The sequence below is a fragment of the Oryctolagus cuniculus genome, chromosome 2, assembly GCF_051225735.1.
Source record: "Oryctolagus cuniculus isolate XC-2025 breed Fujian yellow rabbit chromosome 2, ASM5122573v1, whole genome shotgun sequence".
Taxonomy (NCBI): Eukaryota; Metazoa; Chordata; class Mammalia; order Lagomorpha; family Leporidae; genus Oryctolagus; species Oryctolagus cuniculus.
The window spans coordinates 119188734-119205105 of record NC_142868.1 but is presented as its reverse complement, the minus strand read 5'-3'; the positions used below and the strand labels follow the sequence as shown (position 1 = coordinate 119205105).

Genomic DNA, 16372 nt, shown 5'->3' with positions numbered 1-16372 from the left:
TACGTCTGTCCACCCTTCCTTCCGTCCGTCCACTCTCCCATCTTTATTGCTCCTTCCTGGACAGAGGAGTGGGATGACCTGAAGGTGGGGCCACTTCTCTCGGCCATCACAGCAGTCCCACCAGTCCCCTGGCTGAGGGCAGTGTCACCCAGGAAGGGCCACGAGTGGACACAGCCTTGTTTCCCGGAAGCAGGGAGACACCCATCAGGCAGAGGTAGGCAGCACTTGGGGAGCAGAGCCCAGCTCTAACGCATCCTGAATTGTCTGTCTCCTTCTTTCCCCCACCCTTAGTGTTCAGTAATATCTCCTTTGAAATCACGTGTCTCTGGGAACAAAGGTGTCCAGCCAGTTGGGGAGTAAAGAAGTGATGGCTGGGGAGGGCCCAGACCACTCAACCCTCGGGCTTCAAGACAATTAATTTCTGATGTTAGGAGACAAGAGGGAGCCCAGCTGCCACCCAGATGGAACTTTTTAACCATGGGTTTGTTTCTAACCCTTGGCCTGGGGATAAGGCCCTGGTCTCTGGCTGGAGGGGGCGGGGTGGACACACACAGAGGCGAGAGGACAAGGCTGCCAGGGGCAGGAAGAGTGACAGCCCTGGGCACCTGCACTGACCACTGTCCTTTGCCACTGCAGGTTCATGGTGAAACATGCAGGCCTACAGAGACGCACATCCTAACTACTGACCCTGCGTGGACAACCTCACCTGGTCCCTCGGTAGGTCAGGTGGGTGAAGCTCCTCTGTGTCTTTGTTACAAAACGGGCAGAGGTCTGAGCCCCGGGGAGGAGCTCCAGATACATGTTTAACAGGGCTGCTTTGCAGGCCCACCCAGAGAAGTGAAAATGAACAAAAACCAACAGCTGTCCTTGTCAAGCTCAGGCCTGCCCCACCCCTCAGCTCTGGCTCCGGCTGCTGCTGGGGGAGTCGGCCCCAGCCTTCCAGGCCGAGGGCATGTGTTTCTCGGTCTCTCTTCCCCCTTCAAGTTTCCAGACTCAGCAAGCCAAGGGTCCTTCCCTTCTCCCTGGAAACCGTTTCCCTCTTGGGGAAAAAGCCCAAAGGCTCCTGGCCTGGCTGGGACTTTGCGGGACGACCTGTCCTGTTCCCGCACAGCCTGCTTGGCGGCTGAGTCTCAGAAAGGTCACCGAGGCCAGGCGCCCTGCCTTAACTGGAGCCGGCGCACGGTGAGAGAGCCGGTGAGAGAGCCGGCGATCGCAGCCCCACATCCTGCCCACAAGGAGGAGGCGTCAGGCAAAAGAGCAGAAAGAGAAAGAGGCTGAGGGCCCTGTGGTGGGGCCAGCTGGGGCTCGGTGGGGCGGCAGAGGGGGCGAGGGCTGCGGTGGGCAGGCAGGGTGGGAGGATCGGAGATGACAAAGGGACCCCAGAGAGCAGCTGCTTCAAAGCCCCGGCGGCCGGACTGGGCCTTGCCACCCTCTGCCCTCTGCTCCACCTCTCCCCTCCCCCACGAAGCTCGGCAGCCGGGTCCCCTCCCCGTGCCGGTGCCGTAGCTGCTCTCCAGGCCCACCTGGGCCCACTTTACAATCCCAGCCGAAGTCCCGCACAACCGCGGAGCATTCACATCAGCTGACCATGGGGCACCCTTCCCTGCCTTCCGGTTAGCCCTGACTCCCATCTGTGTGGGAATACCGGGGCGGAGGCTGGGGGCTTCCTGCCGCGGCCGACACGATACCTAGTGGGCCTGGTAAGCGTCCCAAAGAGACACTTCTGGAGTTCTGTTCCAGGACCACAGGGCTGAACCAGAGTTAAGTGGGCAGGGAGGGTCCCCAACCCCTAACCAGAGCCTCTCCCGAAGGGGAAGGTGGGGCCCCCTAGTGGCCGAGTGCGCACGACCCCCACCTAACGGACCCTCGGGACTCTCCCCCTCCCTTCAGGGTCTCAGGGCAATCACGTGGGGCCTCAAGCCACACAACCCCCCCCCCCAAGGGGGGGGTGCAGCGCAGGCGGTCACCGGTCTCCGGCAGGCCCACAAGATTTAGCAAGCGCCTCCTCCGTAGGCCTCCCCTCTTTGCTTCTGCAGACATTCGGGGCTTCGACAGTGGGAGAAGGGGACAGGGAAGGAAAGCAGGCCAGGGCCAGACGGGGACAGCCCAGGCTGAGGGAAGCAGAGGCACAGACAGAAGCAAGGGGAAGGCGAGAACGGGTCCACAGCAGGTGCATGCGCAGTAGGCGCCCAGGGCACGCCCGGGACCCAGCCTCCGTCCGGCCCACCTGGCGCAGCCTCTGCCGCAGGGCCAGCTCCCGACCCTACAAACCCCACGCTTGGCCCAGGGCCCCCACCCCGAGCCCCACTCCACGCTGGTCCGCCTTGCTCACCTCCAAAGAGCCCACAAGGGATGCGTTGGGCCCGGGCCCCCCGGGAGCACTTCCTGCTGCACAGCCGGTCGGCGCTGACAATGTGGCGGCTGGAGCTTCCTACTTCCGCTAACCCAAACCACGGCGACCCACACCCCTCCTGCTCCCCGCCGCCTCCCCAGCACCTCACACTTCCTGCTCACAGGGCCTCTGCCGCCAGGCCCAGCTCCCGGGCCGGGCCTCGGCTCTCCTGCCGGAGCCCACGGAGAAGCTGCCCGGGGCCAGGAACGCAGAAAGGGGAAGCTGGCGGCCTGGCTTGTGAGCTGGCCCCAGCACCCTCGTCCCTGGGGTTCTGTCCTAGCCACCACCCCCTGCAGCTCACCTGTGGGAGACAGGAGGGCGTCAGGCCGGGCAACTTTCTGGTTTTGATAGTTTAATTTTTATGTGGCCTGTCTCCTGTCACCAGTAACAGCTGCTTGTGGTTATGCATCAGGCCCCCAGGGGGGCGCACCACTCCTCCCATTGAGATCCTGACCCCTGACCATAACACATGACGCAGGTCTGGGGACAGGCTCAGGTGGCCACTGCCACCCCGGGGTAGCACAGCTGGGAGGCTACAAGGCTGGGGTTAGAACCCAGAACCCCAGAGAACATGAGGCGACCATCATCCATTCCCCACGGCGGAATTCCCAGCCCAAGTCCCCAGCACACAGGTTACAGGGTCCAGGAGCATCAGCCTGAGGCTTCTCCCTGGGCACTGCCTACTCTCCAGCCTCAACTACCACAACCACTCTGTTGAGACCCCGCCCTAACCTGAGCTCTCATCCTGAAATCCAACTGCTTCCTTCTTTTTTTTTTTTTTTTTTTTTTTTGATAGGCAGAGTGGACAGTGAGAGAGAGAAAGGTCTTCCTTTGCCGTTGGTTCACCCTCCAATGGCCGCCACGGCTGGCGTGCTGCGGCCTGCGCACCGCGCTGATCCGATGGCAGGATCCAGGTGCTTTTCCTGGTCTCCCATGGGGTGCAGGGCCCAAGCACTTGGGCCATCCTCCACTGCACTCCCGGGCCATAGCAGAGAGCTGGCCTGGAAGAGGGGCAACCGGGACAGAATCCGGCGCCCCGACCGGGACTAGAACCCGGTGTGCCGGCGCCGCAAGGCGGAGGATCAGCCTAGTGAGCCGCGGCACCGGCTCAACTGCTTCCTTCTTCCATGTGCATGGTGGTGACAGGTGCGCCTTCAGACCAGACCACCCCAGCCAGTCGCCCCCTGCAGCCACATGCCCCCCAAAGCACAAAGAGCCAAGCACCGCCTTTCTCCCCACACTCGGGGCGCCTGGCTTCCTGCACTTCTTTGTTCCTGGGTCCGCATGGCCGCCTCCTCCGTTGTAGCGCTGCCTTGCTGCCCAAGACTGAGTGTGGAGACAGCGCTGATGGCAGGGGCTGCATGGACCTGCTGGTCACCCACCCTCATGCACCTGGGATACTGAGCCAGGCTGGGAAACAGGAACAGAGGCAGGGCCACAGCAGGAGCCAAAGGCCAGGGGTCAGCTGTGCTGCTGCACAGCCACAGTCAGAGGAGGCCGAGCCTCCCGTCTCAAACCTGGCCTGCCACTGGCCAGGCCTCAGCTGAGGCCGGAGGTAGGAGACGAGGACACACTGCACATGACACAGCGTGTCAGCTTTGGTTACAACGTCTGCATATTCCAACCTATGAGATGGGCCTCTACTTCCTGGGGCTGGGGTGCTTGGGGCAGGCTCCTCTCCAAGCCCTCCATACTCAGGGTCATGCAAATCTGGCTCCTCCTCTCCTCCAGGCTGCAGTTCCTCCTAGGCGTGGGCTTTCACAACTCTTCCCAGCCAGGGAAGACACGGAGCCCTGGGTGCAAACCCTGCCCCAGCCTCTCAGGAGCGTGGCCACAGCTCGGCCGGCACGGGCTCCACTCGGTGCTGATCTGTCATCAGGACCAGAACACATGACCCCTGCTCTGAGGGAGCGTCCCATCTAGTGGCACAGAGAGAGAAGAAACAGAGAGACTGGGTGTGCTCTGACCTGGGCCGCTGGGAGGGGAGAGAAGTGAGAGCGCAGCAGGGGTGAGTACATGGGGGAGGGGCAGTGCAGCACTTTAGGCATGGCCTCAGAAAGGCCTCCACATGGCCAGGCAGCAGAAAGCACACACCGAGGTGAGGCACCCAGCCAAGGGGCCCCAGAGATTGTGCAAGGAGGGACCAGGAGGGACAGGGCCAGAATCCACAGGGCCCACAGTCGTAAGTTACTGTGCATTTTAAGTGGGGGACATGCAGGTCAAGGAGTGCTGACGCATTTACGTTGAAGAGCACCTGCCCACTGAACTGAGAAGGCTGGCTGAGGGCCACCTGAGAGCAAGGGGCGTGTGGCGCACCGCTGATGCCGCTTGTGACACTGCCTGTTCAAGTCTCAGCTGCTCCCTTCCCATCCAGCTCCCTGCTAATGCACCTGGGAAAGCAGCAGAAGATGGCCCAAGTGCTTGGGTCCTGCAACCACATGGGAGACCCAGAGGAAGCTCCTGGCTCCTGGCTTCGACAGGCCTAGCCCTGGCCATTGCAGCCATTTGGGGAGTGAACCAGCAGATGGAAGATCTTTCTCTTTGTCTCTCCTTCTAACTCTGCCTTTCAAATAAATGGGAGAGAGAGAGAGAGAGAGAGAGAGAGAAGACAGAGAGAGAGAAGACAGAGAGAGAGAAAGATCAGGAGGCTCTATGAAGTTCAGGGGCAGGGGGAGGACAGTTGGGGTGGGGAGGTGGTAACAGCAGAGAAGGAGAGGCATACATCATGGGACACATTCAGGTGGGCTGGTAGACCCTGAAGCTTCTTCCAATGGGAGGTAAAGATGAGGGAGAGGGCAAGTGAAACTTCCAGATTTCTGGCTTGAGCAACTGGATGGACTCTAATACAGACTTTGGCTGAAAGAGGAGAGAACTGGGGAGGTAAGGCTTAGCGGAGAAGAACAAGCACTTGACTGTTTAAACCCTGGGCTTGAGCTACCTGTGAGACACTCAAGTAGGCAACTGAAGTTCGGGCCTGGAGTTCATGCACGTGGGTGACCAACAGGGAGGAGGTCAGAGCCAGCCAATGGGGGGCGCCCAGGAGGATGCAGGGGAGCAGTCAGCCAGGGGACTTCAGAGGGGCTGCTGAGAAGTGAGAGATATAGGCGGGAGGGTGTGGTCAGAGAAGACAAGGGCGGAGGATGTGGTGGGCTTTGCAGAAGTCTACCGGGAAGTCGAGAGGGCAGAAGTGGCTGATCACTGGCAGTGGTCACGCAGAGTGTACAGAGGAAGGAGACAGAGCCAGGTGTGAGTGAGGGCCCCCGCTCCTCCAGCTGGAAGGAGGCCCCAGGGGTCCGCCCCCTCAGCTGGTTCACAGGCCTGCACCGCGGCCCTTCTGCACTTCTCACGGTAAGGATGGGGCCACCTGCTTCATAGCTAACCAGGCCTCTGGATGAAGGCAGTTGGAGTGGCGGCTGCTCACTCTCTTTCCAAGTCACTTCGAGGTGATGCTATGGGAGACAGAGTCCGCGTCTCCCTTTCCTTCCAAGCAGAAGGCTGGGTACATGCATGGGATATGTGTGTGGAGAGGTACATGGGGTATTGCTAGGGGGTTGGTTCCTGCTTGCCCCAAAATTAAAGAAGAACTTCCCAGACCACTGGAGCGGCCAGCTCTGCCCCAGCTCCTAGCACTTTCTTCCTCCCAAGATGGCAAGAAGCAAAACTCTGGGTGGAAGACTCCCCTGGTACAGGCAAGGAGGGTACCCAGAGCCCCCGCTGGCCAGCAGTCAGTTTCATCCACTGCATCCTCTCCTCCACTCTTGGGGTTCCCACCCCAAGGCTCAGAGGACATCCAGCCTGCTGCCCTCACTTCAGGAAGGTGGCACCCAGCCCTGCAGAGCAGCCCCTGCTGGCTTCCTCGGTGTGAGCTGCTTCCTGTTTGTCCCAGAGGAAGTTGCTCAGCACAGGTGGTGGGGTGGCTTCACACACTGCACACGGGGCAGGGAGCGGAGCGCAGGGGCCTCTGGGAGGCAGGAGGCAGTGCACGGGCATCTGAGATACTCGGGGACTCTTGTGTGCTGACACTCACCAGAGTCTCTCCATATTATGCCTGAGCTGCGGGGGGCTTGAAGGGGCATCCCCTGACCTAGCCCCTCCTCAAGGCTTGTGGTCTTGCCGGCGCCGTGGCACACTAGGCTAATCCTCCGCCTAGCGGTGCCGGCACATCAGGTTCTGTCCCGGTTGCCCCTCTTCCAGGCCAGCTCTCTGCTGTGGCCAGGGAAGGCAGTGGAGGATGGCCCAAGTGCTTGGGCCCTGCACCCCATGGGAGACCAGGATAAGTACCTGGCTCCTGCCATCGGATCAGCGCGGTGCACTGGCCGCGGCAGCCATTGGAGGGTGAACCAACGGCAAAGGAAGACCTTTCTCTCTGTCTCTCTCTCACTGTCCACTCTGCCTGTCAAAAAAAAAAAAAAAAAAAAGGCCTGTGGTCCTAGAACCAGATAGAGAAGGCTCTTGGAGGCAAGACCAGGGGGCGTGAACAGGTCCCTGAGGTCGCCACCAACCTCCAGTACAGAACTTTCACTTGTGATTCCACAAGCAACAACTTCTATCTCTGCACCAGGCTGTCCCCACCCCACCTGTGGCCAGACAAATGCAACACCTCGTGTTTGAGGTCAGATGTCCAGGAACAGAGCGCCCAGGCCACAGCATGGATGGTCACCCCAGTTTTGTCTGTCAGGACTCCCCTCTTTGGCCCTCTCCAAATGAGCACTTTCCCTGCGGCCTCGTACCAGGGGTCTGTCCCTCTCGCGAGTAGTGAGTTGGGCTCATAGTCATTTATCCTGTCCACTGGCCTCCTTGGTACCAGAAGGCACCTACCACACATCTGCTGCAACAGATGTGCACGCCATTACTATGACGGCAAAAATGCTCATCACATCCATGCCCACAACAGCAACTGGATAAACGGATGACAGTGCAGCCATGTGGTCACCTGGTGAACCCAGGCAGCCTGCAGCTATCTTGTTTTTAAAGAGTATTTAACGAAGGAGAAGGATGCTCAAAGCATACTTTAAATTAGAAAATCTTAAATACTCATTTTTTTAAAAAAGCTTGTTTTGTGGGGGCAGGAATTGTGGCACAAGGGGTCAGGCCAAGACCTGTTGATGCCTGCATCCCTATCAGAGTATTGGTTTGAGACCTGGCTGCTCCACTTCAGATTCAGCTCCCTGCTAAGGAGCCTAGGAAAGCAGCAGCAGATGGCCCAAGGACCTGAGCTCCTGCCACCCACATGGAAGACCTGGATGGAGTTTTAAGCTCCTGACTTTGGCCCGGCCCTGACCTGGCCATTGCGGCCACTTTGGGAGTAAATGAGTGATTGGAAGGTCTCTCTCCATCCCTCTTTCTTTCTCTAACTCAGCCTTTCAAATAAATACTTCAAAAAAAAAAAAAAAGAAAAGAAAAACCCTTGTTTGTGTATTTCAACAATAAAACATCGAAACACTGAAAGCTATCTTTGAGGCCTCTTCCATCCAGCTCCCTGATGATGGTCTAGGAAAGCAGCAGAAGATGGCCCAAGTCCTTGGGCCCCTGCACCCCTGTGAGACCCAGAAGAAGCTCCTGGCTTCTGCCCAGCCCAACCCTGGCTGTTGCGGCCATTTGGGGAGTGAACCAGCAGACAGAAGACCTTTCTCTCTGTCTCTTCCTCTGTCTGTAACTCTGTCTCTCAAATAAATAAACCTTAAAAAAAAAAAAAAAAAACTATTTGGGCATGGTACCCGTAATCTATGTGATTTTAATTTCTTTATGCTTGTTTGGTATGTACTTAATTTTAAAAATTGATATTATGATTATTATCAGCAAACACAATAAAAGTATCAGCAAATTGAACTCATTAGATTAAATAATGATTGAATTTCTGTGCTCACTTTGAAGACTAGGAGAGCCTCAGTCAGTCTCTGTCCCCACTGCCAGTGCAGGCTGACCGTGGCCACGGGGCAATCTGCACAGGTGTTCACCGTCCTGGACTCTGCGCCGTCACCACCTCCCAAGTGGCTGCCCGTGTGACCTCTTGGATGTAGGCACGAGCACCCACGCCGGACTCAGAGCTGGCAGAAGGGCTGTTTGAAAGTGCGGACAGATGAGGAGCCTGCCTTCTGCGACGCAAAGCAGAGACTTCTGGGACATGAGGCTACCTTAAATTCCATCTAGAGAAAGGAGCAAAGAGTAAAACCTGCCCCAAATCCCTTTCCCAGCAGCACTTGCAAGGCCCCTAGGAGACAGAAAAGCCTCTCAAAGCCATAGAAGCGAACATTATCACACGCTTTATCTCTCCCGTGTCCTCCAGCAAACCCATCTGCCATTACCAAAGAAACCTGTTTGTTCTTCCCCTAGGAACCTTTGCTGCCCCGCCCCCTCCCTTTCCCCTACTGAGTTAGGCATGGGAGCTGTTAACTGCAGCATCTAAGGAGGCAGCCACTCTTTGATTCCCCTTTGCACTGCTATGCATCTTTTTCTCCTGTTAATCTATCCTTTGTCAGCTTAATTTGCAGGTCCCAGCCACTGAACAAAAGAAGGTGAAGGGAAAGGCTTTTATCTCCTTCTTTGCAAAGGGTAGGGAGTCAGCACCAGGAATCCCCAAATCCAGGGCCCTGTTTACCTAGGTGGGTACTGGTTTGAAAATAGTGGACATTTTAAGTCGGTGGGCATTTATTTGAAAAGGCATTAATTAAGAAAAAGCGACAGGTGCAGTACACCTGTGACTTCATAGGAACATGATAAAGCAGACCTGCGTCGTTGTTGTTTGTCATGTGTGTATTCACAGAAAATATTAAATTCTGAGTGGAAGCGCGATGTCAGAGGTCACAACAGGGTTATATAAATGAGCAGGCAAGGTGTGCGGTGGAGCCGACCTTTGAGCCCTATCCCCTGGGAGAAAGCCGCAAATCTTCTTTAGATTGCTCATGAGCCCCACTTGGCCCGGAATCACCGCTTAGGAATCTGGGTGTATGCGATGGCCTTGGTGTCACAGAACAGGCAATGGGTGTGCTCTGACCAGGTCGAGCAGGCAAACAAGACTCAGGCCATTTCCTGGTCACCCATAAGGCCACACAGTCTTTAGGGAGGTGTTGGGGTCCCAATTAACCCTGGGAGGCACCAGCTGATGGTTCAAGTTTGTTGGATCCCTGACACCCACATGGGAGACCTGAACTGAATTTCCAGCTCCCAGGTATTTCAGGAGTGAATCAGACGATGGGAAGTCTCTCTCTGCCTCTCAAATAAAAAAAAAAAAAAGTTAAAAAAAAGAGACTTTCAGGGGTGGTCATTTGGCCTAGTGGCTAAGAAGCCCATAGCCCATATCAGAATGCCTGTGTTCAACTCCTGGCTCTGGCTCTGGCTCCCAACCAGCTTCTCCCCAGTGCAGACCCTGGGAGGCAGCAGGTGAGGGCTCATGTCCTTGAGTCCCTGCCACCCATGTGAAAGACCTCAACTGAGTTCCCAGCTTCCCACTGTAGTCTGGCCCAGTTCCAGCCGTTGTGGGCATTTGCAGAGCATGCCAGCTCTTTCTCTCTGCCATTCAAATAAAAGAAAGATATTTTTAACATGTGCAAGATTACCTTTAAAAATATTTCTTTAAAGAATTTTTAACCTGTGCAAATACTAGAGAGAAATAGCATCTGCTCACAATCCCACCGTCTTCTCTCTTTCTTTAAGAAGATTTATTTATTTGTTTGAAAGGCAAGAGAGAGAGAGAGAGAGAGAGAGAGAGAATCGATCTTCCATGTGCTGGTTCACTCCCTGAATGGCCACAACAGCCAGGTCTTGGCTGGGTCTCCCACACGGATGACAGCAGTCCAAGCACCTGGACCATCTTCTGCTGTCTCCCCAGGTGCATTAGCAGGGAGTTGGATCAGAAGCGGAGCAGCAGGGACTCAAATTGGCACTCTGATGTGGGATGTTGGGGATGTAAGCAACAGCTTAACTCGTCCTACAGCAATGCTGGCCTCTAACCACCCCCTGCTTCCATGTACTACAGAGCCCTGAGGACAAACATCCCTTCAGCCAACTCAACACGCCTCCTGTGACCCCACATCAAGCAGACACCTCTTGCTTTTGCCCCTTCTGACAGCACTCTAAGCTTATGACTAGGTACCTTCCCCATCACTACAGTCTTTGGTGTAGAAGTCAGGGGAACCAAAGGGAATGTGTCCCCCAAGCTTCCTGTGTGGAGACTTAAGCTCAGCCACATGTTGGTGGCACTGGAGAGGTGATTGGTGGGGGTGGGGTGGGGTGGAATCTGTCCTTGTGAATGGAGTCATTCATTTCTGAATGAATGGATTAATGCATTGAGGAGCCAAAGCAGAGTGGCCTTGCTATGTATGGAAGCAGCTCTCTAGCTAGCTTGCTCTGTGTCACCACGTGCCACCCCCACTCCCATGCTCTGAAGCAGCAAGACGGCCCTCACCACATGCCAGCACCACACTCTTGCACTTCAGCCTCAACTTCAGTTCAGCCTCCAGAGCTGTGAGCTCTGTAAACCTCTCTCCTTTACCAACGGCCCAGTCTCAGCTAGTCTGCTACAACAGGAAATGGACCAAGACACCAACTTCCTCCAGACCCCACCATTGGCCAAACCTCAATGGCCTCCATGATGCAGGCGTCCAGCCTGGACTGGGAGAGGGAGAGGAGCAGGAACACAGCTGACATCTAAGCAGGCCCAGGGGACAGCTGAGGGGCTGCAATACCTGCAGGGCAGCCAGGCCCTGGCTGTGAAGCTGGGTCCCAGCACTGGAGGGGAACAGACTGGAGTCTGACCCAGAGCGCCCTACACAGTCTTCACTCTGTATCTGTGTCCTCACCTCGGCCCGGGACCAGCACCTGCCACACGGCCACAACCATTTTATAAAGGGGCCAATTTCATTTGCCAACTCTGTGCTTCCCCAAAGCTGGGGCGGCACACAGAACTCCATCTTGGTAGACAGAATGACTTAGCAGTGTGGGCCCAAGGTCAGACCATTACTGTGGGGAGCAACCCAGACTGGACTGAGTTACTGATATTAAGACTTATTCTATGCATCTGCTCTCCCACAATATGGCGCTGGGAGAGGAGAAAACAGCTTCTACACAGCTGCCTCTTGCCAACTTGAGTGATGACCTCCAGGAGCTGATCCTGCTCCTGATTGGAGGAGAGCAGCGTACTCGGCGTGTGGGCAGCCAAGTTGGGATTGGCGGAGGAGGACTATAAAGGAGGAGAGAGACGGCATGCACCAGGAACATCTAAGGGGAACATCTAAGGGGAACACCTGTGCAGCCCCCGAGAGAGCTGGCCGGCGGTGTGCCGCTCCCCCGTGGAAGTGGGGAAAGTGGCCAGGGGGAACCGGTAGCCAACCCGGGAAGAACCAGCAGCAAACCCGGGGAGGGCCGAGCAGACAAAAGAACAGCGCAGGGTCCTGTGTCGTTCCTCCACGAAGACGGGGAGCGACACATTACTATGGTATAGCAGTTAAGAATATTGGCTCAAAAATTGCACCATTCGATAGCAAGTTCTAATTCTTCACTTACTTGTAAGCTTGGGCAACTTTCAGTTTTTTCATCTGGGAAATGGAATAGTAAAAGTATATATCTCACAGAATTGCTATGAAAGATTATTTATATAATTATTATTACACAAAAGAGGGCATGACACATTCAATAAGTACCAATTATTATATGCTCTCCTGTTGGCATTTTATTATTTACTTATTTATTTTGAAAGGCAGATAGACAGACAGTAGGATATCTTCCATCTGCTGGTTCACTCCCCCAAAACCTTCAATAGCCAAAGCTGGCACAGGCTGAAGCCAGGAGCCCAGAACTCAATCCAGGTCTCCTACACGGGTGGCAAGGGCTCAAGCACTTCAGCCATCATCTGCTGCCTCCCAGGGTGCAGGTTAACAGGAAGCTGGAATCGAGAGTGGAGCAGAGACTTGAACTCAAGCACTGTGATATGGGATGCAGGCATCCCGTGCAGTAGCTTAACTGCTGTGCCAAACACCCACGCCAGTATTTTCAATACACCTGCCAATGAGACCATCTAATGAGTTTAAGGATGAAAGAGTTGAGTATTGGGATTTTTCCCAGAAGGTAGCAGTTTCTCTCCCTATGTCCAGCTCCCAAGGTCTTCACTTACATGAAAACATTGAGAAGGGCCGGCGCTGTGGCATAGCAGGTAAGTCGCCACCTGCAGTGCCAGCATCCCATACGGCTGCCGGTTTGAGTCCCAGCTGCTCCACTTCTGATCCAGCTCTCGGCTGTGGCCTGGGAAAGCAGTAGAAGATGGCCCAAGTCCTTGGGCCCCTGCACCTGCGTGGGAGACCTGGAAGAAGCTACTGGCTCCTGGCTTCCAATTGGCCCAGCTCCAGCGTTTACGGCCATTTGGGGAGAAACCAGAGGATAGAAGACCTCTCTCTCTGCCTCTGCTTCTTTGTAACTCTGCCTTGCAAATAAATAAGTCTTTAAAAAAATAAAATTCTTAAGAATAATTTTTTTAAAGAAAAGTAGGTGATATGTCTCTTAGCAGGAGATAAGCTCTTCACCTCTGGAGGTCACCTCTTGCCCTGCTTCGTGTAAACCACAAGGCTGACCCCAGGCTCCTCTGGGAGCATGGAAATCTTCCTGCCACGGCACCTGTGGCACCACGTGCTCTCCTGGATGCTTCTGGTCACCACGCTGAGCCCTCCCCATCTCCCACCTCCCGCCTCCCTTACGGAGGGCTCTGAGACACCCCTTTAACTCCCAGAACCACACTAGATTCCTTCCAATTCCTCCAGAATGTTCCGCACGCTCATGCCTCAGGACCCTGGCACTCACTGTTCCCTTTGGCTAGAATGTTCTTTCCCCAGATGGTCACTTGTCTTCAGGCAGGTCTCTGCTAATCTTTCATCTCAGCATGGCCTGTCCTGAGCACTCCACTGAACACAGCAGCTCTGTACCCTTTTAACCACTTTTTCTCCACAGCACTGATCCGACACACCATTAACATCAAATACATTGTCTGTTCTCTCCACCGGAAAACAAGCTCTGTGAGAGGAAGGACTGTCCATTCTCTGACACATCCTTAAAACCTGGTCCATCCCTAGCTCATACAGGCCCTTGATAAAAGCAAATGTACCGCAAAATGTTCACGGAGAAAACAGTTAAGAGATGTCTGTTGGGGCCCGCGCTGTGGTGCCAGGGATTTCACATTCCCTTGTGACAGGGGCATCCCAAATCAGAGCACAGGTTTCAGTCCCAGCTACTCTGCTTCTGATCTGGCTTCCTGCCAATGCACCTGGCATGGCAAACGATGACAGCCCAAGTGCTTGGGCCCCTGCCATCCACGTGGGAGCCCAGGATGGAGTTCCTGGCTCCTGGCTTTGGCCTGGCCCAGACTTAGGTATTGAGACTTCTAGGGAAGTGAAGCAGCAGACGGAAAATCTCTGTCTTTCCCTCTTTCTCTGTTGCTCTGGCTTTCAAATAAATAAATCTTTTTTAAAAGGATGTTTTGGTGCAAAAAAGCTCTGAAAGCCATGCATAGTTTTTTCCATAATATGCAATTTCTATGAACTTCTAGAACATCTGTGTAATGGGTTCAAAATTTTTGCAGTGAAATAAATTTGTGGGTTTTTTTTAAGATTTATTTATTTATTTGAGAGGCAGAGTTACAGAGAGAGGGAGAAACAGAGCAAGAGGTTTTCCATCTGCTGGTTCACTCCCCAAATGGCCACAACAGCTGGAGCTGAAGCCAGGAGCCAGGAGCTTCTTCTGGGTCTCCCACGTGGGTCCAGGGGTCCAAGCACTCGGGCCATCTTCCTCTGCTTTCCCAGGCCGTTGCAGGAAGTTGGGTTGGAAGTGGAGCAGCAAGGACACGAACCTGCACCCACACGAGGCGCCAGCGCAGCAGGCGGAGGCTTAACCTACTACGCCACAGCACCGGCCCCTAACCTTAAGTTTTAATGCCATCTTCTATGATCTTTGTGAAGTCTCTTCATATTTGCTGAACAAACGAACCAATGAGAGAGTGAGCGAGCCAACAGAGCATACAATATGTTCTGGGGAAGCTTAATTCTAAGGCAGATTTAAGCCTCCCAGGAAGAAACACACTCGCTGGACTGCAGGGTGGAGCTAATCCACACTTGTCCATCATGCACTGACCGTGGCTTACAACTTCCTGCTCACAGGAGCAGAGGCCACCCCATCCCGAGCGTGAAAATGCGGTGACAAAGTCCCCTTGCTACCCTTTCCCGCCAGGGCCAGTTTTTCTCACAGTTTCTCCATCATGCTTCTCGTCACCCCCTTCTGCGATTTTCTGCCTTTTGCTTTCTCAGCATCGATCCCTCTCTGCAATAAGGCACTTCCTCTGTGGCCAAGCTTGTTCTCTCTCTCTCCTACAACCTGCAGGCACATGACCGTGTCCTGATGATGCCTGGTCCGTAGTTGGCTCTCAGGAAATATTCGCTGAGTGAAGGAACCACTCTTCTTCATACCCACCACAGAGACAAAATACTACCTGGGCTGAATGAATCACTCAAGCACCACCTGCCGCCTAAACTTGACCTTGCTGAGTTTCACATCCAATTAGTTGTTAATTACATCCAATCAGCTCCGGGCCTGGAGAGCGGCTGGGCTAATGGGGTGCACCGCAGGGGGAGGCCCTCCCTGCTCAGGCCTGTACTTGAATGCTGTTCCCCTGACCCAGGCCTGCACGCCGGCTGCAGACACGTGGGTCCGGTGGGCCCACTGACGAAGGTAGCACTACCCCAAGGGCAGGCTGGGAAAAAAAAAAAAAAAAAAAAACAGCAAGGAACTCACATCTCAGGCTCGCTCTTCCTACTGGAAAGATAAGCCGGGAGCCCTGGAGGGGAGGAAAGTTTGTCAGCTGGGAGACTGTTTCCCTCCGCCACGCAGGCCCAGAGCAGCCAGGGGCCAAGGCGGCAGGGAACAGGTGGGCTCCCATTCGTGCCAGCGCATTCCTGGGGGCAGACAGACAGGGAGAAGAGCCTGCCGGGTCCCGGGCACCAGGGACCACTGAGGCACTGGGCAGTAGGAGCTCGGGAGCAAAGCTGTCAGTGTTGCCCGGCTGCGCCACTGGAGGGCTGTAAGGGCGCCCTGTTCTCCAGCGGGACGAGGAGCCCAGATCCAGCAGCCCCGCAGGAGGAGCCCGCGGGAGAACCTCCCAGGGAGGCGCAGCCCAGCGGCCCCGGCTGCTCCCCGGCCCCGTCACCCTCTCCCCCCAGGGCAGGCTGGGTTCTTAGGGTCCCCCGCTCGCTGTCGACCCTCCTGCAGCCTCTCCTCGGCTCCAGGCCCATTGCCTCCAGCGTCGCAGGCGACAGCCACCCCGCAGGTGCTCCCCGGCCCGGCCCGCCCCACGTGCCCTTACCCACTTCCCGCCGGGCTCCTGCTCGGGCCTCTCGCCGGCCCGGGCGCCCCATGGCCCCGCGCCCGGGCGCCGGCCGGGGGCAGCGAGGCTGCGGGGCGGCGACTGCGCGGGGCTGGGCCCGTCCAGCTCGGACGCTCTCAGGAGGGACTCGGTTTCCGGGCGGGCGGCGGCACGCGGGGCGGGGAGGGGCGGGGGGCGAAGCCGTCCGACTGGTCTGACGGCGGCGGCGCCGGGCGGGCCGCGGGGCAGGGCCTGGCGTCCCGCACTGCGCGGCCCGACCTGCGCGCTCCGCAGCTCGGGAGCCCTCTGGTTTGTTTTTCCAGCACGTAAACCGGAAACTGAGGCCAGACCCAGAAACGTGCATGCCTGGAGCAGGGCGGTAATTTAGAGTCCCTGCAAGTCCATTATGTATTCACTACTTACTTAGTTGAGCACGAGAGAAAAAGTTGCATCGTCGGCGTTCACAGTTTTGGCGGCTGGCGTGCGGATTGGTGGCATGGTGGCAAATAGCTGTGCCTTAGAACTTGAACTTTGCAAAAGTATCCTCGGACAGAGGCTGCCATTGGCAGGTTGTCCGTTTCCCACTCGCTGGCGCTATGCGGTTTATATGCAGATACCTAAGCATTTCTGGTATACCCGGTGGT

The 16372-nt window shown here is 55.9% G+C and overlaps 1 protein-coding gene across 6 annotated transcripts in view; it reads right to left on the bottom strand.

Annotated features, from left to right (window-relative positions):
• Positions 1–15951, bottom strand: part of PSD4 (pleckstrin and Sec7 domain containing 4) — a 36288-nt gene extending 20337 nt beyond the window's left edge. For 2 of the 6 annotated variants that reach the window (XM_051836526.3, XM_051836561.3), the window contains exon 1: positions 15729–15950. The gene's annotated coding sequence lies outside the window, so the exon portion shown is untranslated. Of the gene's footprint in view, positions 1–2332; positions 2483–15160; positions 15204–15728 lie in introns of those variants that run through there. The other 4 variants (XM_051836531.3, XM_089326126.1, XM_051836537.3 and 1 more) reach the window with 3 other exon arrangements.
• Positions 15952–16372: the final 421 nt, after the last annotated feature.